Here is a 25317-nt window from a genome sequence, read left to right as displayed (position 1 = left end):
TTCCTGGTCATGGCACAGGGGGAAACAAATCCGACCAGGAACCATGAGGTTACAGGTTCGATCCCTGGCCTCGCTCAGTGGGTTAAGGATCCGGCATTGCCATGAGCTGTGGTGTAGGTCACAGACACGGCTAGGATCTGGTGTTGCTGTGTTCTGGTGTAGGCTGGCGGCAACAGCTCCGACTGGACTCCTAGCCTGGGAACCTCCACAAGCCACGGGTTTGGCCCTAAAAAAAAGACAAAAGACAAAAAAAAAAAAAAATTGCAAAAACTGAGACAGTTTCATTGAAGACTCTGAGAAAGCCTTAGAGACATGACTGCACCATCCCACCCCTATATCCTGGGTGTTTAAATCAACACATGAAGTCGCTCTTCTCACTGTGTACACTGGGGTAACTCTACACGTGAAGACCCTCAGGGTGAAATTCAAATTGTTCAAAGTAGAAAAGAACCCCAGCTGTAGTGGGTGCCCCCTCCCAGTCTGACCCCCTGCTTGCCGCTCCCCTACCTTCGGTCCTAATAAACAAGCACATCACACTCTCACCCCCGAGACTGTGCACAGTGTTCTGCTGAGTGAATCCCAGTACTTTTTTTTCCCCACTGTACAGCATGGGGATCAAGTTGCTCTTACATGTATACATTTTTTTTTTTCCGACCCTTTGTTCTGTTGCAATATGAGTATCTAGACAGAGTTCTCAATGCTACTCAGCAGGATCTCCTTGTAAATCTATTCCAAGTTGTATCTGATAACCCCAAGCTCCCGATCCCTCCCACTCCCTCCCTTCCCATCAGGCAGCCACAAGTCTATTCTCCAAGTCCATAATTTTCTTTTCTGTGGAGATGTTCATTTGTGCTATATATTAGACTCCAGTTATAAGTGATATCATATGGTATTTGTCTTTGTCTTTCTGACTCATTTCACTCAGTATGAGATTCTCTAGTTCCATCCATGTTGCTGCAAATGGCATTATGTCATTCTTTTTTATGACTGAGTAGTATTCCATTTTGGATATAGACCACATCTTCCTAATCCAAATCCTGTGGATGGACATTTGGGTTGTTTCCATGTCTTGGCTATTGTGAATAGTGCTGCAATGAACATGCGGGTGCAGCAACGTTGAGCATTTTTCATATGTTTGCTGGCCATCTGTATTTCTTCCTTGGAGAAGAGTCTATTCAGGTCTTTTGCCCATTTTTCCATTGGGTGATTGGTTTTTTGCTGTTGAGTTGTAGAAGTTGCTTATATATTCTAGAGATTAAGCCCTTGTCGGTTGCATCGTTTGAAACTATTTTCTCCCATTCTGTAAGTTGTCTTTTGTTTTCTTTTTGGTTTCCTTTGCTGTGCAAAAGCTTGTCAGTTTGATTAGGTCCCATTGGTTTATTTTTGCTCTTATTTCTGTTGCCTTGGGAGACTGACCTGAGAAAATATTCATGATGTTGATGTCAGAGAATGTTTTGCCTATGTTCTCTTCTAGGAGTTTGATGGTGTCTTGTCTTATATTTAAGTCTTTCAGCCATTTTCAGTTTATTTTTGTGCATGGTGTGAGGGTGTGTTCTAGTTTCATTGCTTTGCATGTAGCTATCCAGGTTTCCCAGCAATGCTTGCTGAATAGACTTTCTTTTTCCCATTTTATGTTCTTGCCTCCCTTGTCAAAGATTAATTGACCGTAGGTGTCAGGGTTTATTAGTGGGTTCTCTATTCTGTTCCATTGGTCTGTCTGTCTGTTCTGAGACCAGTACCACACTGTTTTGATGACTGTGGCTTTGTAATATTGCTTGAAGTCTGGGAGAGTTATGCCCCCTGCTTGGTTTTTGTTTCTCAGGATATCTTTGGCAAGTCTGGGTCTTTTGTGGTTCCATATAAATGTTTGGATTGTTTGTTCTAGTTCTGTAAAAAAATGTCATGGGTAATTTGATAGGGATTGCATTGAATCTGTAGATTGCTTTGGGTAGTATGGCCATTTTTACAATGTTGATTTTTACAATCCATGAACATGGAATATCTTGCCATTTCTTTACATCTTCTTTGATTTCTTTGGTTAAAGTTTTATAGTTCTCAGCATAAAAAGTCCTTTACCTCCTTGGTCAGGTGTATTCCGAGGTATTTGATTTTTTGAGGTGCAATTTTAAAAGGTATTGTATTTTTGTATTCCTTTTCTAATATTTCATTGCTGGTATACAGAAATGCAACTGACTTCTGAATGTTAATCTTATATCCTGCTACTTTGCTGAATTTATTAATCAGTTCAAATAGTTTTGGGGTTGAGTCCTTAGGGTTTTCTAGGTATAGTATCATGTCATCTGCATACAGTGACAGTTTTATCTCTTCTCTTCCTATATGGATGCCTTTTATTTCTTTTGTTTGTCTAATTGCTGTGGCTAGGACTTCCAAAACTATGTTGAAGAGCAGTGGTGAGAGTGGGCATCCCTGTCTTGTTCCAGATTTGAGTGAGAAGGCTTTCAGTTTTTCTCCATTAAGTATTATATTTGCTGTGGGTTTGCCACAAATGGCTTTGATCATGTTCAGGAATGTTCCCTCTATACCCACTTTGGCAAGAGTTTTGATCATGAATGGATGTTGGACTTTGTCAAATGCTTTTTCTGCATCTGTTGAGATGACCATATGATTTTTGACTTTTCTTTTGTTAATGTGGTATATGATGTTGATTGATTTGAGTATGTTGAACCATCCTTGTGAACCTAGGATGAACCCTACCTGGTCATGGTGTATGATTTTTTTGACATGTTGTTGGTATCTTCAGGACACTACATACAAAAAAAAATCAGAATACACATTCTTCTCAAATGCTCATGGAACATTCTCAAGAATCGACCACATATTGGGACACAAAGCTAACCTCAACAAATTTAGGGACATAGAAATTATTTCAAGTATCTTCTCTGACTGCAGTGGCATGAAACTAGAAATCAACCAAGGGAAAAGAAATGAGAAAAAACCTACTACATGGAGACTAAACAACATGCTACTAAAAAACCAATGGGTCAATGAGAAAATCAAGAAGGAAATTAAAAAATACCTTGAGACAAATGATAATGAAGACACAACCTCTCAAAATCTATGGGATGCTGCGAAAGCAGTGCTCAGAGGGAAATTTATAGCAATACAGGCCTTTCTCAAAAAAGAAGAAAGATCCCAAATTGACAACTTAACCTTCCACCTAAATGAATTAGAAAAAGAAGAACAAAAAAGACCTAAAGTCAGCAGAAGGAAGGAAATTATAAAGATCAAAGAGGAAATCAATAAAATAGAAATTCAAAAAACAATACAGAAAATTAATAAAACTAAGAGCTGGCTCTTTGAAAAGGTAAACAAAATTGACAAACCCCTGGCTAAGAAGAGGAGAGAAAGAACTCAAATAAACAAAATTATAAATGAAAAAGGAAAAATCACAACAGATACTGCAGAAATACAAAAAAACATAAGAGAATACTACGAACAACTATATGCCAACAAATTTGACAATCTGGAAGAAATGGACAATTTTCTAGAATCTCACAGCCTGCCAAAACTGAATCAAGAAGAAACAGACCAACTGAAAAGACCGATCACTAGAAACGAAATTGAAGAAGTCATAAAAACACTCCCTACAAATAAAATCCAGGACCAGATGGCTTCACAGGTGAATTCTATCAAACATACAAAGAGGATCTGGTGCCCATCCTCCTTAAACTTTTTCAAAAGGTTGAAGAAGAAGGAATACTCCAAAGACGTTCTATGATGCCACCATCACCCTAATTCCAAAACCAGACAAAGATAACACCAAAAAAGAAAACTATCGGCCAATATCTTTGATGAATATAGATGCAAAAATTCTCAACAAAATCTTAGCCAACCGAATCCAACAACATATCAAAAAAATCACACACCATGACCAGGTAGGGTTGAACCCCAGTTCTGACACAAGCAAATAGAAACTCAGGATCGATTCAGAACTTGCCCAAGGTCATTGAGCTTATCTGAAGCCACGTGTTAACTCTGTTGGACTCTCAAAACCGATGTGCTTCCTGGCTTGTTACGCAGCCAACACAGTCTGATGATACTGGCCACTTCTCATGCTCAGGGCCTCGCCGGGTGACCAGGAGTGTTCCCTATACACAGAGCTGCCTGGGCCCCTCTCATTTCCCCATCTTTCTATGAACGTGGAGATCAAAAACCCTGCGATCAAAGCCATCGTTTCTAGGGCTGCATTCCCTCAAGATTTGCCCGTGAAGTAGAAGGGATTTCGTTAGACACTTGAAAGAACTTGCCCCAAATTAAGAATTGGATAAAACCCTTAGATTAAATTTTCCAAACCTAAGAAGACTGAGACAGGAACAGAATTAGTGAGGTGTCTTTCTTTGGAATTCTTCCTAATGTAGACCATAGATCCAGTAGTTAACTAATGCTACTCACGAATTTAAAAAACACACACACACACACACACATACACACACACACACAAAACAACTCACCCCTGTCTTCTTCCCTGGTCCTGTCCTATCAACCACTCTCACAGCCCCACAAGCCTCTGGTGCCCGGATTGAGGGAGAGGAGGGGGAGGTTTGCTGCCACCACCTCTCAGAGAAAACCAAATCCCAGAGTGTGCCGTGAATCTGGTTCTCAAACTTTGTCAGACATCAGAGCCACTAGGAGGGCTTATTAAAACAGATTGCTGGCCCCAGCCCCAGAGTTTCTAACTTGGCAGGTCTGGGGTGGAGCCTGAGAAGCTGCACTGCTAACAAGATCCCAAGTGATGCTGATGCTGATGCTGTTGGTGGGGGGACCACACTTTGGGAACAGATGATCAAAACTTTACCAGCTTCCATTCTTAAACACACTAGGATTTAGAAGTCTGGGGTTGGTAGATGCAAACTATTCCATTTAGAATGGATAAGCAATGCGGTCCAACTGTATAGCACAGGGAACTATATCCAGTCTCGGGATAGACCATGGTGGAAGATAGTATGAGAAAAAGAATTGCATATGTATGTATGACTGGGTCACTTTGCTGTATAGCAGAAATTGGCACAACATTATAAGTCAACTGTACTTTAATTTAAAAAAGAATAAAAATATACCTCTATATTGGTATATACATGCTACTATACACACTATCAATAAGTAATAAAGACACTACACAGTACAGAGAAATCTACTCAATACTCTATAATAGTGTCTAGGAGGAAAGAATCTGAAAAAGAATTGTGTGTGTGTGTGTGTGTGTGTGTGTGTGTGTGTGTGTGTGTAGCTGATTCACTTTACTGTACACCTGAAATGAACACCATATTGTAAGTGAACTACACTCTGATAAAATTTAAATAAATAAATAAAAGAAGGGATCTGGGCCTCCTCCCAGCCCTGAGGGCTGCCCCAGGCTTCTGAATGATGGCCAATTGCTCCTTTTCCAGTTTTTCTTAGACCTTCTCTCAAAATCTTGCTGGGCTTGTGATCTTTCACCAAAGAGGTGCTAGCCTGCTCTCCTACCACAGCTGAGATTAGGTCCTTTGTTTCTTCTGAAAAGACACTAATCTTGAGCACTCACAGAGGATGTGAGCTGCCTCCTTTCCAAGCTGCCATCGGCTTGGTACGATGTTTGCCTAACCTCTGCTCAGCTGCCGTCCTCCGAGGATTTTCCTGGCTCGCCCTGGGCCAGGTTCATGTTTTTCAAGTTGAGTCCTGAGAAGCCTCTCATTTATCAGGTGGAGGAATCTGGGTTTCTTTCCTGCACGTGCCCCTTCTGGGTTCCCCCCCAGCCCTTGGCTGCTCCCCATCCCACAGAGGCGGCGGTGGACCAGGGGGCAGGGGTAGCCCGACCTGGCTGTCGCAGCAGGGAGGGGTCCTCCATCACACAGTGTTTGGAACTGTTGGCACATGATGATAATAAAAAGCCCTTTGTTCTATTACTATTTTTAAGTTCTCTACAGACAATGCACTGCCCCGCCTCTACCCCAGAGCCTGCACCTGAGGCAGATGGCTCCCACCCACCACAACCATGGTACACCAAGGCCACATGAGGTTACTATTCTAGAAGCCTTTAAGTTGGGCACCATCCCTAAAAGGGCCATTGTCACAAGGTCCCCTGGGAGTAGGAGTCAGGCTCTAGACACCATTCCTCATTTTTCCATCCCTCCTACCGCCACCACCTCCACCCTACACTGCCTGGCCTCAGGGCCCTGGAATCACCCTTACTTGTGTGTTTATCACTCCTTCCCTCCCCACCCTCTCCCTGCCCAACCTCCTGCCCAAGTGGCTAAATGATCTGCCAAACCCATTGTCCCTAAAGCCTTCATGGAAAGGCAGGACTTTTCCCAGATGATGCTGCATCTAAAAGAGCAGGACTACTAAGTAGCATGGTGTCCACTGGCCAAAAGATTGTATTGCTGATGATGGCAATGAAGCAATTCAAGGGTCCTAGAAGGGTGAATATGCAAAAGGTAACCTCTGGCCAGGACCCCTCAGATCACACTGTGTATGTGACTCCTGAATGTCCATTCTATGGCACCAGCCTCCTTTTACTATCCAGACAAGATGGCCTGAGTCCCGATCCCAGGAGAACACAGTGCCCTCCTCCGGCCTCCGAAGGGAGTGCATGGTGGAGGGGGACGCCTGGTCTCCTGGTCTCCTCACACTTTAAAGTCTCCCTTCCAGGGATTCCCTGGTCCCTGCTCACCATCTTGCCTCCCGCACTTACGGTTTTCTCTGTGCACCTGTGTGTGGTCCCCTCCCCTCAGACATTACCCCTCCCCCCTTCATCCCCCAAATGATGGAACATCACTGCGGGGCAGAATCATATTTTGACTGAAGCTGGGAAAAAAAACAGAGCAGAAAAGAGCTTAAAGCTTGAATATCAGTCATCAGTGTTCTTAAAGCTGCTATTCTGTCCCCCCCACTCTCACCCTCGCTACCTGGATCCTTTCTTGCTCTTCTCCCTGTTCTGCAGGCTGCAAATCCCTCTGTCTCCCTCTTTCCCCAAACTGCCAAGGGAAAATGGAAAATTTCTGTTACTTTATTATATAGACATGTTTAAGTCTGAACTACTCCCTTCCAAGTGGCTCCAGGGCCTCTTTCTCATCTGCTTAATAAAGTTTCCTTGACAAAGAACCGCCTTCCCCTGGCATGAAACCGACTGATCCCAGCACACAGGGAAGCTGCAACAGTCATTTCTGTTTTGAAACAGCAAATTTTCCTTCCCTGATATGTAGGCAATTTCCTCTTCTGCCTACAGGCTGCACTTTGATTCTGAAACCATAAGAGCCTTTTCTTGTGCCAATTCGCTTTTCTCAGTTACTTATACAAATTTTTTTCATAATATTGTAAAAACATTTCATATATTATTGAAAAACAAAACACATGATCCCATCACTCTTTCAACCATTTTCATTTTCAAATGTTCCATTTTAGTCTCTGTCCACCCATACATATGTTAAGGCATCTATGTTTTCCTCTTCTGCTTTTTGATTTTACTAATACTACAATGTTCCATGTCTCCGTTGCTGTTGTTTTAATAGTTACAAAACATTCTGTTGAGGAATGGCCCCATAGATTAGCGATACACTTCCCATCACAAAAGCAGGGATCTTCCCCAAACAGTGGGAAACATGCCTAGCACATAACAGGATCTCAAAAAATATTTGTTGAATCGAATGATTGAACGAATGAATGAGATATTTCGATTGTCTCTAATTTCTTACGGCTAGAGACATGATGCAATAAACATTTTAAGGGATGCAACAATTTTCTTTATCTAATTTATATCCCCGATATAATTATTTCCCTGACAATAAAAAGCAGCAGCAGCAGCAGCAGCAGCAGCAGTGATTATAAAAGCTAATATTTATTGATCACATGCCAGGTTCTGTGCCAAGCACTTTATACCCCAAATATCACTGACTTTTCACAAAATCCTTTTGCGAAAAGTACTAATTACCTTCATTTTACAGATGAAAAAGCAAAGGATTATCATTTGCCCAAGGTCACACAGCCTGTACAGGGCAGAGATGAGATTTGAACTCAGGCCCATCTCACTCCAGACCCTGAGGTGTTAACTATTATAAGGAGTCATAAGATCAAAGAGTATGAACAAGCTTATGACTCTTAGTACATACCACCATGCTGCTTTCAGAAAGAGCAACATTTATAGACATTTATAGACACCTTATTTTGAGGCATGTCACTGTCAGGTGCACATACTTAGGTTTTGCTTTCTTATTCAGTCTGACAATCTTTATCTTTCATACATAATATTTAGTTCATTAACACTTAATGTAATAATTGACTCATTCAGATTTAAACATCCCACCTTCCTCTTTGTCTTGCCTTTATCTAAATTGATTATGTCTTTTTAAATTCTATCTTCCCTTTCTATTAGCTGGGTAGGTATGTACTCTTTTATTATTTTTTTTTCAAGGTTTCCAGAAAAAGGCTTTTATTATAAAATTTTCCAGCACTCAGTAAATACAATTAGTGGTAAATTTTTGGCTAGCTATTCATGGGTTGACCAAACATAAACTGTCCCTCAAGCCCCACATGGTACTGTGGGTCCTAGATTCCGATCCTCTTGAGCATGACAGCAGAATTCCCTGTGCACAATTTCTGGCATTAAATATTAAGCAGTTTCTGCTGTCCTCAAAGTACAAACAAGCAAGCGAATCACCTGATACCCAAATTCAGATGACCATCAGTGTAAGACATAACCTGAGTACAGGCTGATGGCAGAGATGGCCTCAAACCTAGCCCCTGCCATGGACATAGCCTCACCTGCCTGCCTCATGCTGACATCCCTAAGGCTCTTTTTCTGGGGAAGAGAACGACCCTTTTATGATGTGATGCAAAATGTTTTCATTCGTGGAGAGGCTATCTACCTTCAAACATGATCTGATAACCCTTTAATTATTCCTTAGAACAGAGGGTATCCAAATATCCCTTTTTATGAGCTTTAGACAATGGTTTTATGTTTGAGATGCTCTCAAAACTTTAAGGATAAAATGAAACCATGTTGCAAAGGGCTAGAGCCAAATGAGCTTGAAAATAGTCTAAAACCTTCCTGCTCCCTCCATACTGCAGCTAATATATCCAGAGGTTCAGGTGGGGTGCCAATTGTTTAAGACCCCAGGGTATCTACACATGTACTCCAGCAGGAAAGTAGTCTAGGAATGCCTCAGAATTATCTCCCTGGAACCTCATTTGTGACCACAAACACAAATAATGAGGATGGAAAACATCTTCGGCTGGGGAAGTAAGCTGTTTCTGTTCCTTCAGAGTAGGATTTTGAATCTGTTAGCAAAGATTTGCTGTCTCATCTGGAATCAGAAAGGTCAGCGTGAGGTTAAGCCCAAGCGAATGGTGCATCCTGAAATAAACCCAGGGCTATGTGCAATGTTATTCTTTTACCTTCTTCCTGGGATTTCAGAGGTTGTGCACATGGAACACACACCAAAAAAAGGACAAAATAATATAACAGTGTGAAATAATTCCAGGGGAGAAACCTGTTTACTTGAGGATTCAAAGAAGAAATAAAACATGCTTTAACTATGGATGCACCCACCTCAGTTGCCTGCTCCCTAACAAGCCCCTCTTCCCTCAAAAAGAAGAGCTTACAGTTTCTCTCATCTTCTTTCTTTCAACAAGATTTTTCTCATTTTCAAAACTTTTTCTTTCTCCCTCTCTCTCCTAAATACACCCAGAGAAAGACCATAGGAATCAGCAAAGCCAGTGCTTTCAAACTTGGTTTTGAACCGAAGGATTCGATTATTGACTAAAAAGTATTTGTCAGCTGTATTAGCTATGACTGCAATGATGATGCTATGTAACAAACCATCCCTAAATAGAATGCTTCTAACAAATTTATTCTCTGCTTACAGATCTGTAGGTTGACAGTAAGGTGTTCTGGGAGGGACTTGGCTGGGGAAGTTCTGCTTCAGGCTCTAAGTTGGGTTTAAGTCTGCTCACGTATCTTTCATTTTCTTGAACCAGTGGCTACCTCTGGGCATGTTCTCGTAATAAATGGAAGAGCACAAACCAGTGTAGGAGCCAAACTAGGCAAGTGCATCGAAAGCCTCTGATTCATTCATCACATCCTCTTATCTTCCATTGGTCAAAGTAAGTCACATGGCCAAGCCCCAAATCAGTAGCACAGAAATGTACCAGTTACTCCAAAGGGAAGCGAAAAGGGAGTAATAATTGGCTGACCAGTAATCCAACCTACCACAAAACCAAAGATATAAAATAGACATAGGTGGCTCTTTGCTAGTTGAGATACAGGGGACCTAGACTCCATGGCCTCTCCATCCCGAACTCCCAGGGAGTCCTCTAGCCACACCCAGGGCTTCAAGGAACACAGCATGAAATGTAAAGCAACCTGCTCATTTTACAGATGAGAAAGTGGAGGTGCAAATAATTACAAACCCTCATCTATCGCCTGAGAAGTATCAGCCATGAGGCAACCAGCAAGAACACCCTCTCCGCAAGTTTTCAAATCCGATGACAACTGGTTATTTTCCAGGCTCTAGTCACACTTCCAGAGATGAGAGAAGTTACATAGTTTACAATTTTTGCAAATTGTTTGCAGCTGGAGAAAATAGTCACCAACCAGGTAGCATAGTAAATAAAGAAAAAGAGGGAAGTTCCCATCATGGCTCAGCGGTTAACAAATCTGATTAGCATCATGACAAGGGTTCAATCCCTGGCCTCGCTCAGTGGATAATGATCTGGCATTGCCATGAGCTGTGGTATAGTTCCCAGACGTGGCTCGGATCCCGAGTTGCTGCGGCTCTGATGTAGGCCGGTGGCTACAGCTCCAAATGGACCCCCAGCCTGGGAACCTCCATATGCTGCGGGTGTGGCCCTAGAAAGACAAAAAGAAAAGAAAAAAAGAAAAAGAGGGCTTGGAGGAAACCATTCTGACTACTGCATCTCAAACTACTCAATTCACAGAAAGAAACTCACACCCAACTACTTTCGTTCCTGCCACTCATGCATGTTTGATGTAGTTTAGAGCAGTGACAGACCAAATGGGACAGCATATAGTTAAAATAAATTCTAAATGCATCTTCGATAAAGAAAATTTTCAAAGTAACAGAGAAAATAAGGCATTCCCATTGTGGCTCAGTGAGTTAAGAACCCGACATAGTTTCCCTGAGGATACGAGTTCGATCCCTGGCCTTACTCAGTGGGTTAAGCATCCAGCATTGTCCTGAGCTGTGGCAGAGGTTGTAGACATGACTTGGATCTGACATTGCTGGTGTAGCCCAGCAGCTGGAGCTCGGATTCAACCCCTAGCCTGGGAACTTCCCTATGCTGCAGGTGTGGCCGTGAGAGAAAGAAAGGAAGAAAGGAAGGAAGGAGGAAGGAAGGAAGGAAGGAAGGAAGGAAGGAAGAAGAAGAAAGGAAAGAAAGAAAGAAAGAAAGAAAAGAAAGAAAGAAAGAAAGAAAGAAAGAAAGAAAGAAAAGAAAGAAAGAAAGAAAGAAAGAAAGAAAGAAAGAAAGAAAAGGAAGAAAGAAAGAAAGAAAGAAGGAAAGAAAGAAGGAGGGAAGGAAGGAGGGAAGGAAGGAGGGAAGAAAAGAAGAAAGAAAGAAAGAAAGAAAGAAAGAAAGAAAGAAAGAAAGAAAGAAAGAAAGAAAGGAAGAAGAAAGGAAGAAAGAAAGGAAGGAAGAAAGAAAGAAGGAAGGAAGGAAGGAAGGAAGGAAGGAAAGAGAGAAAGAAAGAAAGAAAGAAAGAAAGAAAAAAGGAAGGAAGGAAGGAAGGGAATAAGACCACAGTATGCCAGGAATACGCCTCCTGAGTCCACATTCCTAACAGTACACCATCCAGCATCTCAGCTCCCATGAACCCCAGGGTGGGTAATATTATCCCCATTTCACAGCTGGAAAGACTGAGATTAAGTAACTTTCTCAAATCTGCTGCCACATCTGCTCACTAGCTCAGCCTGGACTGGGACCCTCCCCAAGTGGAAATATACCAGACAGGTTTAGGAGCAGTGTAGCCTAGAGGCAGAGAACTGTTCCTCAAGGTCCAGTTCTTCCCCGCCACCTCGCCCTTCACACTCAGAGGATACACAGAAATCACAAGCAATGAACCTTCTAAATAACTGCATTTTTAAAAACCTACCCAAGACCCAGCACTGGCATTGCACGCCGAGCCTGAAAATGACACATAAATAGAAGGAAACGGTGAATCCAGCCACGCTCTACGCTGGGCAAAACATCTCACATTATTTGTTTCAAACATTTTGCAACTGGCAAGACCCAAACCACATTTTTCCAAGCATTCCCTTCTCCACTCCCCCCTCCGCCACTGCCCTGCTTTACATTGTAAACCCATGTGTATTTCCCCAAAAATGTAATCCATATGTCTCTGATCCGTTTACACTTAACTCATCAAATTGTTGTTTGCTCAGAGTTGTTTGCTGCCCATGAAGCCTTCTGAGACTGTCTGTGAGGCCTTCAAAAGGCTCTTACAGCCTCTTTTCTTAGAAACAGGAAGCTACATTTAGCCAAGGGCAAATGACATTGGAAATGTTGCAGGATCAAAAAGTTTGTTCCTTTCTCCACAGGGCAGAGCAGCAAGGAGGGTCCCCTAAGGTGGTATTTCAAGGTCCTAGTCCTTGGTGAAACATCCAGGCCAGGGCTGGTCCAGTTTTGTCTTCGGCCACATCCAGAGCCCCTCTGTGGCCGCAGCCTCTGAGGTGGCTCTGGAATGTAATGTAGAGCCAGCAGCTCATCCCTGACCTGGGTCAGCAGTGATCTGATGGTATCGACCGCTTTGATGGAATTAAACCCCATGTACTGAGTTTCTACCTCAGCAGCTGAAGATCTTGCAAGTTCTGCTTTTATATCTGCCTTAAAAAAAAAAAAAAAGCATACATATAGACAACAAACCCAAACACTTCTCAAAACAAACCATTACATCTGATAGGGTTTAACTCATCCATGTTTTTTGGCTTTGCAAAAGGTTCTAGTTTTGTGTTTGGTTGGGTTTTTTGTTTTTTTTTTTTTTTTTTTTTTAATTACTTAGGTTCAGCTAACTTCTATCCTCTGGGAAAACTGATCTATGTAAATGTGATTTAACTAAAGGGGTATGAGCCGTTCACATGTGTTTCACATTTTCTAATCATCCTGAGCTCTGTACACAGTGAGCAGACTGAGAAAATGATGGTGGTCTCGTTTCAACATCAATTTTATCCTTTCTATCTCCCAAAAATGCTGAATGATGGCTGGAGAGGATCTCACTTCCCATTTCCAGATAATCAGAGGTTGGTATTTATGGAAACCCTGGCAGTGTGTGAAGCTGATGGAATGGGTGGAAGGCTCAAAGAAAAACAGCAACTCTCTAAGATGTCCACATTCTCAAAACTGACAAAAACTTTAGTGAAGATTCACTTTAGTACTCTAGGTCCCTGATTAAAGTAAATTAAATTTAAATTACATATGACCAACATTTAAGATATACCTAATGGAGCTCCCTTGTGGCACAGTGGGTTAGGGATCTGGCATTATCCCTGCAGTGGCTTGGGTCGCTGCTGTGGCACAGGTTCAACCACTAGCCCAGGAACCTCTGCATGCTGCAGGTGTGCCCATGCCCCCACCAAAAAAGAAAGAAATGCCTACTGTATTAGTCTTCTAGTATTATGTAATAAATCACCAAAATTTTAGTGGCTTAAAACAATATACAGGGGAGTTCCCGTCGTGGCGCAGTGGTTAACGAATCCGACTAGGAACCATGAGGTCGTGGGTTCGATCCCTGCCCTTGCTCAGTGGGTTGATGATCCGGCGTTGCCACGAGCTGTGGTGTAGGTTGCAGACGCGGCTCGGATCCTGCGTTGCTGTGGCTCTGGCATAGGCCGGGTGCTGCAGCTCCGATTGGACCCCTAGCCTGGGAGCCTCCATATGCCGCAGGAGCGGCCCAAAGAAATAGCAAAAAAAAAAAAAAAACCAATATACAGGAACTCCCCAGTGGCTCAGCGGGTTAAGGATCTGGCATTGTCACCGCTTTGGCTCAGGTCACTGCTGTGGTGTGGATTTGATCCCTGGCCTGGGAACTTTCACATGCAAAAAAAAAAAAAAAAAAAACAATTTCAATCTCACAGTCTCCATGGGTTCAGAGTCCAGGTGGGGTGAAACTGGGTCTCTACTCAGGCTCTCAGAAGATTGCAATTAAGGTATCAGTCAGTCTATATTCCCATCCAAAGGCTTGACTGGAGAAGAATACAATTCCAAGTCCATTCAAATTGTTGGCAGAATTCACTTCCTTGTAGTTGTATGCATCCCCATTTTCTTAATAGCCATTGGCCATGAAAGGCTCTCAACTCTCTGAGGAGCCCCTCAGGCCCTTGCCATGTGGGCCCATATTCTTAAAATACGGCTACTTACTTCTTCAAAGCCAGATAGAGAATCTCTTACTTCAAGAAGGACCCAGTCCTCTTGCAAAGGCTTTCACCTGATTAGGACAGGCCCACCCAGTATCTATCCCACCCTTTCAACTGATTTGGGGCCCTGATTACATCTGCAAAAACCCCTTACCTTAGCCATATAACCTATCAGGGACATGACATCTATTTTAGCCACAGGTTCTGTCTGCTCTCAAGAAGAAGGCATGATATAAAGTGTATATGGCAAGATGTAAGAATCTTTGGGGCCTTCATAGAATTCTGCACACCACACCTTCTATGTGCAAGGATACAGTGATAAATAAGTTACGAATCCGACCTGCACAAAACTCACCCATATAAGGGCAGTGGATGAGTAACAAATAATTACTACTCCCTGAGATATGTTCTATAATAGAAATGTCTTCCATGTGCAGAAATAGTGCACAAGCGGTCCCACGGAAACTGGGATTTGTTAGGTAAATAGAAGTTCAGCAGGCAAGCAGATATGGGGAAGAGGAGATTAGGTAGGATTGGCTTGAAACCATATTGTGTGATTAAGATATTATCAGGAATTTGATTTTCCTAAGAGTTCAGCAAATGTGCTGAGCATTTTTCTTTGTTTTATTTTGACTTCCTTCTCTTTTTAAAAAGGAAGAAGATTAATTGCCATAAAGCCTGGTTGATGGACCATGTGAATGTGTATGTGATACGCTACAGATGACTCAGCTGCTTACAACAATCATGAGAATAACACTGAAGGGAAGATGTATAAGAAATGAACACTCCAGCAGCTATGGAATATGTTTAGGTCCCCTCAAAATTCAAATGCTAAAGCCCCAACCCCCCATGAGACCATATTTGGAGGTAGGGCCTCTGAGAAATAATCAGATTGTGAAGGCATAATCTTCATGGTGGGATTAGGGCGGCCCTTATAAAAAGAAACACGGGAGAAATGATCTCTCTCTGCCATGTGAGGATACAGCAAGGAGACGGCCGTCTGTACTCCAGGAAGAGGGTCCTTGCCAGAACCTGACCAGGCCAGCATCCCAATCTCAGACGTCCAGACTCCAGAATCGTGAGAAATAAATGTTGTTAAATCCACCCAGTCCACGGTATCTAATTACAACAGCCCAAACTGATTAAGACACCCGCCTGGTAAGAAAATGTGCTCCTGAATTTCTAGATGACATGACAATGAAATGGAGCAGGTGCCTGGACCAGATTCTTCCTTGAAAGAAATTATTGGGACAATTCGCCAAACTCCAGGGAGGTCTGGAGTTAGTAATGTGTCCATGTTAATTTCCTTACTTTGATGGCTTGTTGTGACTCTGTCTAGGAGAATAACCTCACTTGAGGAAATTCCCAATAAAGTCCTTGGGGCTTCTCAGACATCATGTCAGCAACTGACTCTCAAATTAGTTCAAGAAAATAAAAGTTTTTATATAGTTTTTGCAATTTTTCTGTTTCAAGTTGTTTAAAAGAAATTAATAAAAAAGCTATATACTCAAAGAAACAAGAAAGAAAGAAAGAGAAAGAAAGAGAAAGAAAGAAAGAAAGAAAGAAAGAAAGAAAGAAAGAAAGAAAGAAAGAAAGAAAGAAAGAAAGAAAGAAAGAAAGAAAGAAAGAAAGAAAGAAAGAAAGAAAGAAAGAAAGAAAGAAAGAAAGAAAGAAAGAAAGAAAGAGAAAAAGAAAGAGCGAGCAAGCCCCTGGGTTTCTTTTGGAATGTGTGGACCTGTTATGACTAGGTTTCCTTGAAATAATGTCTCATTCCAGAAAGGTGGAAATGAGTCTGTACCTAGAGGCATAACAAGTGGAAAAGCCAGGGCCACTTCTTTGCCCCAGGGCACAAAGAGCAGTGACAGAAGCTCTGGACGAGAAGCCAGTCCAATTCCAGTGCCTGAGGCAACACACATGCTAAACCCCACATCCTGGCACTTTCGTAACTTGAAACAGAATTCACTTTTGAAGCCCGAAGCCTTCTGACTCTTCCACCCGCAAGATATAAACACAGGCCAGAAAGAAAATGCCTCTAAAAAATACAGTAGCCTTTATGGCAACTCCAAAATACCTCTTGAACCACAGGAAGATGTCAATAGTACAAACACAAACGCAACCATCTTGCGAGCAGTTTGCCAAGACCATGGGGTATTTTCTGGTTATTCAGACCTGCTCAACTTAGTCAGCCTCTCTGGGGCCCTCTTGACAAGCCACACGGCAGAGGGGAAAGCATTGGGGTTCCAGATTCAACTTGTCCTCAATCTTTCCAGGACTGTCGGAGGACAAGTAAGCTTCCCACATGTTGGATAAGTGAGTTTTCCAGACAAACAGAAAAACATGCTAAATACAAGAAGATAGCACTTTAGTGTTTAAATATGGGAAATTCTCCTACAATATAATGTGTATGAAGAGAGAGGCCCTGGAGTCAGGCTGCCTGGGTTTGAATCCCAGCTCCACCACATGCTCACTGTGTGATGCTGGGCATGGACTTAACCTCTCTGTGTCTCTGGGGAGAATCCCTACCTCGTAAAGGAGTGATGAGAGTTAAATAAGTTAATGACATAAAATACTAGAACAATACTTGGCACGTCATAATCATTTCAATACCTACTACTGTTATTACCATAACACAGAATATAAAATATAAAAGAGAGGCTTTTCTTCTCACAGTCATCATCATCAACACCAAGCAAAATATTGTGGGCATATGTACGTACTAGGTACCTTGCACTACAATACACCCACTCTCACTAAAATATACATAATACAAATATATAGGTACACATGTGCATACCAAAATATATAAAAGCATGCCTTCGTAACCCACTGGAATATGTTAGGAAGAATACATTTACCCTAAATGACCTCAGAAGGTGGTTTTTAATGCCTTGTGGTTGCCTTTTTTTCAAGATCCTAGCCCCTCTGCTCATTGGTCTAACTGTATCTGACTACCTTCCCCCTCTGAGTTGTCCTTCTATGACTGGGGAGCCAGAATACAAACCTTGCTAGAACTATGGCCAGAATAAGAGCACAGAGATCTGAATGAGAGTCCTACAGGCTCTGTTATAAACCAAAGGTATGGGCTTAAACATTTTGGCCACTATGCCATCTATTGTGATTGAACAGAACAGTGTTTAGCTCGCTTTCTGGATCTTGAACATTTCCTAAATGTGGTTTTCAGCTACATTCTCAGGGCCTTCACGCTCTGTGAGTACATCTCGAGGGCCCTGACCACAGATGCCGGCGGGGATGGGAAGAGGAAGGCTTCTCCAGCGATGCTCCAAGCCCTCCACTTCCACCTCAGCGAGGCTCTGGCATTTTATATTATGGGGTTCTACCTACAGTGCCATTCAGAGAAAGAATTCTGCCAAATCAATAAGTAAAATTGACAGCTACTGTTTGATAGAGTTATGTTTGCCAAATACTCCACATCTGGACATCCGCTCTTCAAATATTCTTCAAATATTAAAGCTGAAGTGTTTCAAACTTCAGAGAGAGTATCCCAGGCTAAACCACCACAAGGAATTCAACATAAAATTCATACATGATAAATGAGACTAGACATCTAGAAAAAGCATTTCCAAATAAGTCGCCATAACTATGATTTGTAAAAAATTGTAATCAAATTAGGCTAACCCGATATCCCACCAGAGAGCCATCAAGTTAAAGTAAATAAATGCAAAATAAGCTATAATTTTGAGACATCTAAAATGTCGATGATGGCTACAAATAGATGACAGTGAGTTACCTGGTTGAGAAAAGAAGAGTTGTACATGACGATTCGTCGGTGTTTTTCCAGAATTCACCAAAAGAGGTTCCAATAGCTGACGTCAAGTTTCTGTTCAGAAATATCCTTTGGAGTTCCTGCTGTGGCACAGCAGGTTAGGGATATGGCATTGTCTCTACGGTGGTACAGGTTCAATCCCCAGCCCAGCACCATGGGTTAAGGATCTGGTGTTGCTGCAGCTGTGGTGTAGGTCAAAGCAGTGGCTTGGATTCGATCCCTGGCCTGGGAACTTCCATATACCATGGATGTGGCCAAAAAAAAAAAAAAAAAAAAACCAACTTCCAGTGCAGATGGACACGTTAGCATGATAGAACATGCAACATCATGTCGGAACAGCAACATCAAACCTCCTCTTGTTCTAACTCTATCTTACCAACTATATCAATTAGGATTATTTTGGCTTCAAGAAAGAGAAAGGCACAAAAGTCTTTTTTAAAAGCTTAAAGAAGATAAAAGTTTATTTCCCTCTCACAGTGTGAAGTCTGGAGACAGTTAGTCCAGAGCTGGCACAGCACATATGACTTCCCGGCTACAGGTTTCTACTACCTTATTTGTCTGCCGTGAGTGGCTTCCACTCTCAAGGTCCCTTCTGAGCCAAAATGGCTGCCAGAGCTCCAGACATTATGACTACATTCCAGACAGCAGGAAGGAGGAAAAGGAAACCTCCTTTCTTTTAAGGAACCTTCTTAAAAGTCTCACACACCCCTTCTGTTCACATCATATTGGTCACAACTTAGTCACAGGACCACACTTAGCTGCCCATAAGGCTGGTTGGGAAATGTCATCTTTGTTCCAGACAATTCTGTGCTCAGACAAAAACTAGGTATTCTATACTATGAAACAGATATTGAAAGATAACAGGAATTCCCACTGTGGTGTAACGGAAACGTATCTGACTAGTATCCATAAGGATACAGGTTCAATCCCTGGCCTCGCCAAGTGGGCTGGGGATCCAGTGTTGCCGTGAGCTGTGGTGTAGGTCACAGACACGGCTCGGCTCCCACGTTGCTGTGGCTGTGGCGTAGGCTGGCAGCTGTAGCTCTGATTTGACCCCTAGCCTGGGAACTTCCACATGCCACGGGTGTGGCCCTAAAAAGCCAAAAATAGAAAAAAAAAAAAAGAAAGATAACAATAACAAAAGTCTCTGCCATGTCAATTCATCTCCCGACTTCTATCCTGACTTCCTAAGTGAACCTACTCGATGGAAATAGAGTAGTAGCCCTGTTATTCACTCTTCCCCTAATTATATTTCAAAAAATAGTTTTCAAGTACCTATTATTTGTTAAGTACCGAGTATGACTCATGCAATGGAATTCAACAATAAAAAGGAACTAAGTGTTAATATATGGAACAACACTGAAGAATCTCAAAATAATCACACTGAGTGAAGATCGCCAAAACCCCCCTCTACAAAAAGAAATAGAGTATGTGTTACATAACTCCATTTAAATAAAATTCTAGAAAATGCAAACTAACCCATAAGGGACAGAAAGCAGAACCAAGGTTGTCTGGGAACAATGGAAAAAGGGGAGGAGGACTGCAAAGGAACACGAGGAAGCTTTGGAAGTGATGGATTCATTCTCTGATGGGTTCAGGGGTGTACACATACATCAAAACTCATCAAATGGAAAACTTAAAAAATGTAACTGAGTCATTATTTACATTTCAAGAAAACTACAAGATACTTTTTTGAAAAAGAACCTATCACATGCCTGGCACCAGGCTGGGCACTAAGGATGCAAAATAAGTTAGGCGTCCTGTCCCCAAGGGGCTCACAGTCCAGTAAGTTGTTCCAATGAGTACAACAAGCTTATGAGTTTAGATGGGGCGAGTGGATCCCCCAACACTGAGCACCCTCAATAAATGGACTGAATCAAGATACTCAGTCTACAAACTAAGGACCAGATCCTGCGTCCAGCAGACCCCTAAAACCCAGCCTGAAGCAGCCTGTCAGGCTTAACCATTTTACAGTGAGGAGCCATACATGTATGCATGATTGTAGACCTATTTCTACATATGCTATGGATACATAAGGGGAATAATATGAATACTTTAACAGTCCCACAGTTAACTGTGTATTTTCCACTTTGAGAGATGAAATCCAATGGCACATTTCCTTCCCTTTTCACATCTGTGTCGCAGAGCTGGGAAAGGTTGTATGGCAAAGACAAGAAGGTGGCACCCAAAAAATCTATAGAAGGAATGCAAGACAGCTATTTGGAATCAGCTATTTCCAATGATCAATAGCCTTCAGGTCCTGACATCTCTGGGTACTGCTCTTGTCTTGTGGGCGATGTTGCAAGAGTGCAATGCTGAGATCTGGAACTCTCCAGTGTTGGCACAAGTGTAAATACTACAGATTAAACTCTATTGTATCCTCAACTTTGCTCCCCTTGGTTCCTAGGGCTTGTGGAGGTTAACAGAATGTTTCCTTAAGAACTGAACGCCACTACCCTTACCTTTTCCACTTTGAGATTAAAAAATAATCATAAAGAACAATGATTGTCAGGGGTTGGGAAGAGGAAGGACAGATGAATAGGCAGAGGGCAGAGGATTTTTAGAGCAGTGAAAATACTATATGATACCATAATGATTGATAACATGTCATTATACATTTGTCCAAATCCATAGGATCTATGGCACCAAGAGTGAACCCTAATATAAACCACGGACTTTGGTGATGATGATGTGTCAGTGCAGGTTCATCAGCTGTAGCAAACGTAGCACTCTGGTGGGGGCTATGGATAATGGGGGGGGGCTATGAATGCATTGGGATAAGGTATATGTGAAATCTCTGATCTTCCCCTCAATTTTGTTGTGAACCTAAAAACACTATTTAAAAAGTCTTAATTTAAAAAACATCAACATAGGAGTTCCCGTCATGGCGCAGTGGTTAACAAATCCGACTAGGAACCATGAGGTTGCGGGTTTGGTCCCTGCCCTTGCTCAGTGGGTTAACGATCCGGCGTTGCCATGAGCTGTGGTGTAGGTTGCAGACGCAGCTCAGATCCTGCGTTGCTGTGGCTCTGGTGTAGGCCAGTGGCTACAGCTCCGATTGGACCCCTAGCCTGGGAACCTCCATATGCCGCGGGAGCGGCCCAAAGAAATAGCAAAAAGACAAAAAAAAAAAAAAAAAATCAACATAGGACTTCCCACTGTGGCTCAGCAGGTTAAGAATCCAACAGCATGTCCATGAGGACATGGGTTCAATCCCTGCCTTCCCTCATTGGGTTAAGGATCTGGCATTGCAAGCTGTGGCATAGGTCGCAGATGCAGCTCAGATCCAGTGTTATTGTGGCTGTGGTGTAGTCTAGCAAATGCAGCTCGGATTCAACCCCTAGCCTGGGAACTTCCATATGCCTCAGCTGTAGCCATAAAAAGAAAAGAAAAAAAAAATCAACATGTCATATGAAAATCTCATTAGTCATAAACCCTAATAAAAATAACGATGATATTCTTTCCCAGCATATTGACCTTTTATATTACAATAATAAGGTGTGCATATTCTGTAAGTAGGAGTGTATATTGGCTTCTTCCTTTGGACAGTAATTTGGTAAGATCTATAGTGAGACTTTTGAAGAGTTTATAACAACACGTGCATAAACAGTTCCAAAAGATTATACAGTAAGGTGTTAACTCCTTTTAAGAAAGTCATTCATTGGGGAGTTCCTGTCGTGGCGCAGCGGAAACGAATCCAACCAGGAACCATGAGGTTGTGGGTTCGATCCCTGGCCTTGATCAGTTGGTTGAGGAGCCAGCATTGCTGTGAGCTGTGGCGTGGGTTGCAGACGCTGCTCGGATCTGGCGTTGCTGTGGCTCTGGCGTAGGCCGGTGGCTACAGCTCTGATTAAACCCCTAGCCTGGAACCTCCATATGCCGCGGGTGCAGCCCTAAAAAGACAAAAAAAAAAAAAAAAAATTAAAAATTTTAAAAAATATATAAGAAAGTCATTTGTGTCTGTGTAGACGGCTTCAACCCAAAAATAGCAACAAGATTACATCAATTCAAAATCCATGGCAAAAAAAGAAAAACTTTTTTCTATCACCTATGAGGCCTTTCCTTGTGTGGCCTGAATATACTCAGTAGGGAATGTCATATAGAGTTGCATCAAATGCTCCCTACAACCCAGAATACCTCTTCCTCTTATACTTACCCACACCTGACACCCTTGTATTGTTGACCCTTTAAGATACCGGGGGAGGAAATGAGACAGACTGGGAGTTTGGGGTTAGTAGAGGCAAACTATTACATTTAGAATGGATAAGCCACGAGGTCCTCCTGTAGAGCACAGGAAACTATATATCTAGTCTCCTGGGATAGAACATAATAGAAGATAGTATGAAAGGGAATCTATATATATATTTATGACTGGGTCACTTTGCTGTAGCAGAAATTGGCACAACATTGTAAATCAACTATACTTTAATAAAAAATATTTTTTGAAAAAGATTAAGGTGCTGCTTTTGGATTGTCCTCTGGGAAAAGAAAGCAAAAATCTCACCGGCCCACCTTACCCAGGGAGCTTTGAGGGACTGATGGAAGTTTGCCCCATGGGGTTGGACCGCATGATCGCTGGGGATTTGGTGGGTGGGGGTGACAAAGGACCATGTGAGATGCATGAGGCAATGACAATCAACTTTCGTTGTTGGAAATTTTCTCAAGAGCCAGTCCTTCTTATTACAAAAAGCTAATCTGGAGTGAAGTGGTAAATTATTCCATACAAAACCACTAAATCTTAATTCTTTTCAAATGTCGATGAGATTTTAAAGCATTCCTTTCACTTTTACTCGATCCCCTAATAAAAGCAGACCTGCTCTCCTCATTAAGTGCAATTTATTGGCATTCACAGTGTATTGACTTACTAGGATGTGATTGCCCTAATTACACTGGAACTTCCAAAGTCAGCCGAGGAGCTCTGCTGATGAAAATAATCTCTCCCTAGTATCTTCTTTCTGACTGGGCACCTCTGTGCATTGAAAACACATTTCAGTGCAAACTAGGAAGGGCTCTCCCAGTTCTTAGCACATTAATTTTGTGGTCTTAACTCTATTTGTTTGATTTTTTCAAGGTTTTTTTTTTTTTCTTTTTTAGGGCCACATCTGCAGCATATGGAAATTCCAAGTCTCGGGATTGAATCAGCGCTACAGCTGCTGGCCTACACCACAGCTACAGCAACGCCAGATCCGAGCCACATCTGCAACCTGTACCACAGTTCATGGCAATACGAGATCCTTAACCCACTGAGAGAGGCCATGGATGGAACCCGCGTCCTCATGGATAGATACCAGTCGGGTTCATCACCGCTGAGCTACAATGGGAACTCTGGTCTCAACTTTTCCACTGAAAGGTCAGTTTCTTCCAGAAGTCCTTTTCTTTTTTTAATTTTTTTTTTTTTTTTTTTTTTTTTTGCCATTTCTTGGGCCGCTCCAGCGGCATATGGAGGTTCCCAGGCTAGGGGTTGAATCGGAGCTGCAGCCACTGGCCTACGCCAGAGCCACAGCAACGCAGGATCCGAGCCGCGTCTGCAACCTACACCACAGCTCATGGCAACGCCGGATCATTAACCCACTGAGCAAGGGCTGGGATCGAACCGGCAACCGCATGGTTTTTAGTCGGATTCGTTAACCACTGCGCCACGATGGGAACTCCTAATTTAATTTTTTTAATTTTATTTTTTTATTTATTTTTTCCACTGTACAGCATGGGGACCAAGTTACACATACATGTATACATTTTTTTCCTCCCATTGTTCTGTTGCAATGTAAGTATCTAGAGTCCTTTTCTTAAATCATTTGGGGATGGCCTGAGACACCTCGCCCAAGAGAAGGTCCAGAGCAGATGTGGGGGGAAGGAGAGAGGAATCAGTGACAATCTTCCATGTTTGTTCTTTAATGACAGCAGCTTGACCCTCCTGAACAGAACATTTGAATAAACCACTCACTCCAGAAGCTGATGGGAATAATTCTGGCTGAAACAGAAGTCCCTCATTATAATGTGGTTTTCACAAGCAGATATTTGGGGGGGGGATGGAAGGGGGGACTTTAGGGACAGGCAGATGTCAAATTATGGCTATTGAAACCTAACGTTGTAAAGCCTACAAAATACTCCTAGCAACAAGCTGAAGTCAGTCACATTCCCAGGATGTCAGAGAGACATCCCATTTTGTTTTGTTTTTCTTTTTATGGCCACACCTGTGGCATATGGAAGTTTCTGGGCTAGGGGTTGAATCAGAGCTGCAGCTGCAGGCCTACACCACAGAAGCAGGAAGAAGGGATCCCAGCCACATCTATGACTGATGCTGCAATTTACGGCAATGCCGGATCCTTAACCCACTGCATGAGGGCAGGGAACGAACCAGCATCCTCACAGAGACTACGTCAGGTCCTTAACCCACAGAGGCACAACAGGAACTCCACACAGAGACATTTCACGGCTTCAACAACATCACCTCCCAAGGCTGACTCTGAGCCCTTGAACAAGTCTCTCCTTGCCCCTGAGTCTCACCTCTTGTTACACAAAGAACAAGGCTGGACTAGGGGACCTCTATGGTCCATCATGATTCTGTTGTAGAATCCTGTCTATGGATTTGCCTTGATGCTCCCCTAGTGGCCATGCTTTGTCTTGGTGCCTTAATTCTTTATGACATCACTCCTCCCAAGACTTCTCAAGAAAGCGAATTGTGATTTTTTTAGCAACATGTCCAAAATGCCAAGACATGTTCATGGAAAAGAGCTGGGAAAGGCCTACTGTCTGTTGATGGACCTTCCAAACAACATCCATGCAGAATGGCCAAGGACTGTAGGTTGCTTTCCCTCTCAGGGTACATCTGGTGATGTCTAAAGATATTTTGTCACAACTTGGGGTGGGAGTAGATAATGCTCTTAGGATATAGTGGGTGGAAGCCAAAGATGCTGCTAAACATCCTACAATGTACAGGCCAGCTACCAACAACAAAGAATTATCCAGCCCAAAGCATCAATAGTACTGAGCTTAAGAACCCCTGGCCAGGCCACAGAATGAGTGGGATAGTGCAGCCAGCTCCCCCCAGCTCCCTAGAGTTGATTGTGTGTATCTCTTTCCAGTTCTACGTTCATAAAGTCATTTTGGTAGCTTGAAATGGGCCATTGTGGGAGTATTCACACCACAGAAATTGGCACATTCTACAAA

Source organism: Sus scrofa, chromosome 16 (assembly GCF_000003025.6).
Source record: "Sus scrofa isolate TJ Tabasco breed Duroc chromosome 16, Sscrofa11.1, whole genome shotgun sequence".
NCBI lineage: Eukaryota > Metazoa > Chordata > Mammalia > Artiodactyla > Suidae > Sus > Sus scrofa.
This window is presented reverse-complemented; position numbering follows the sequence as displayed.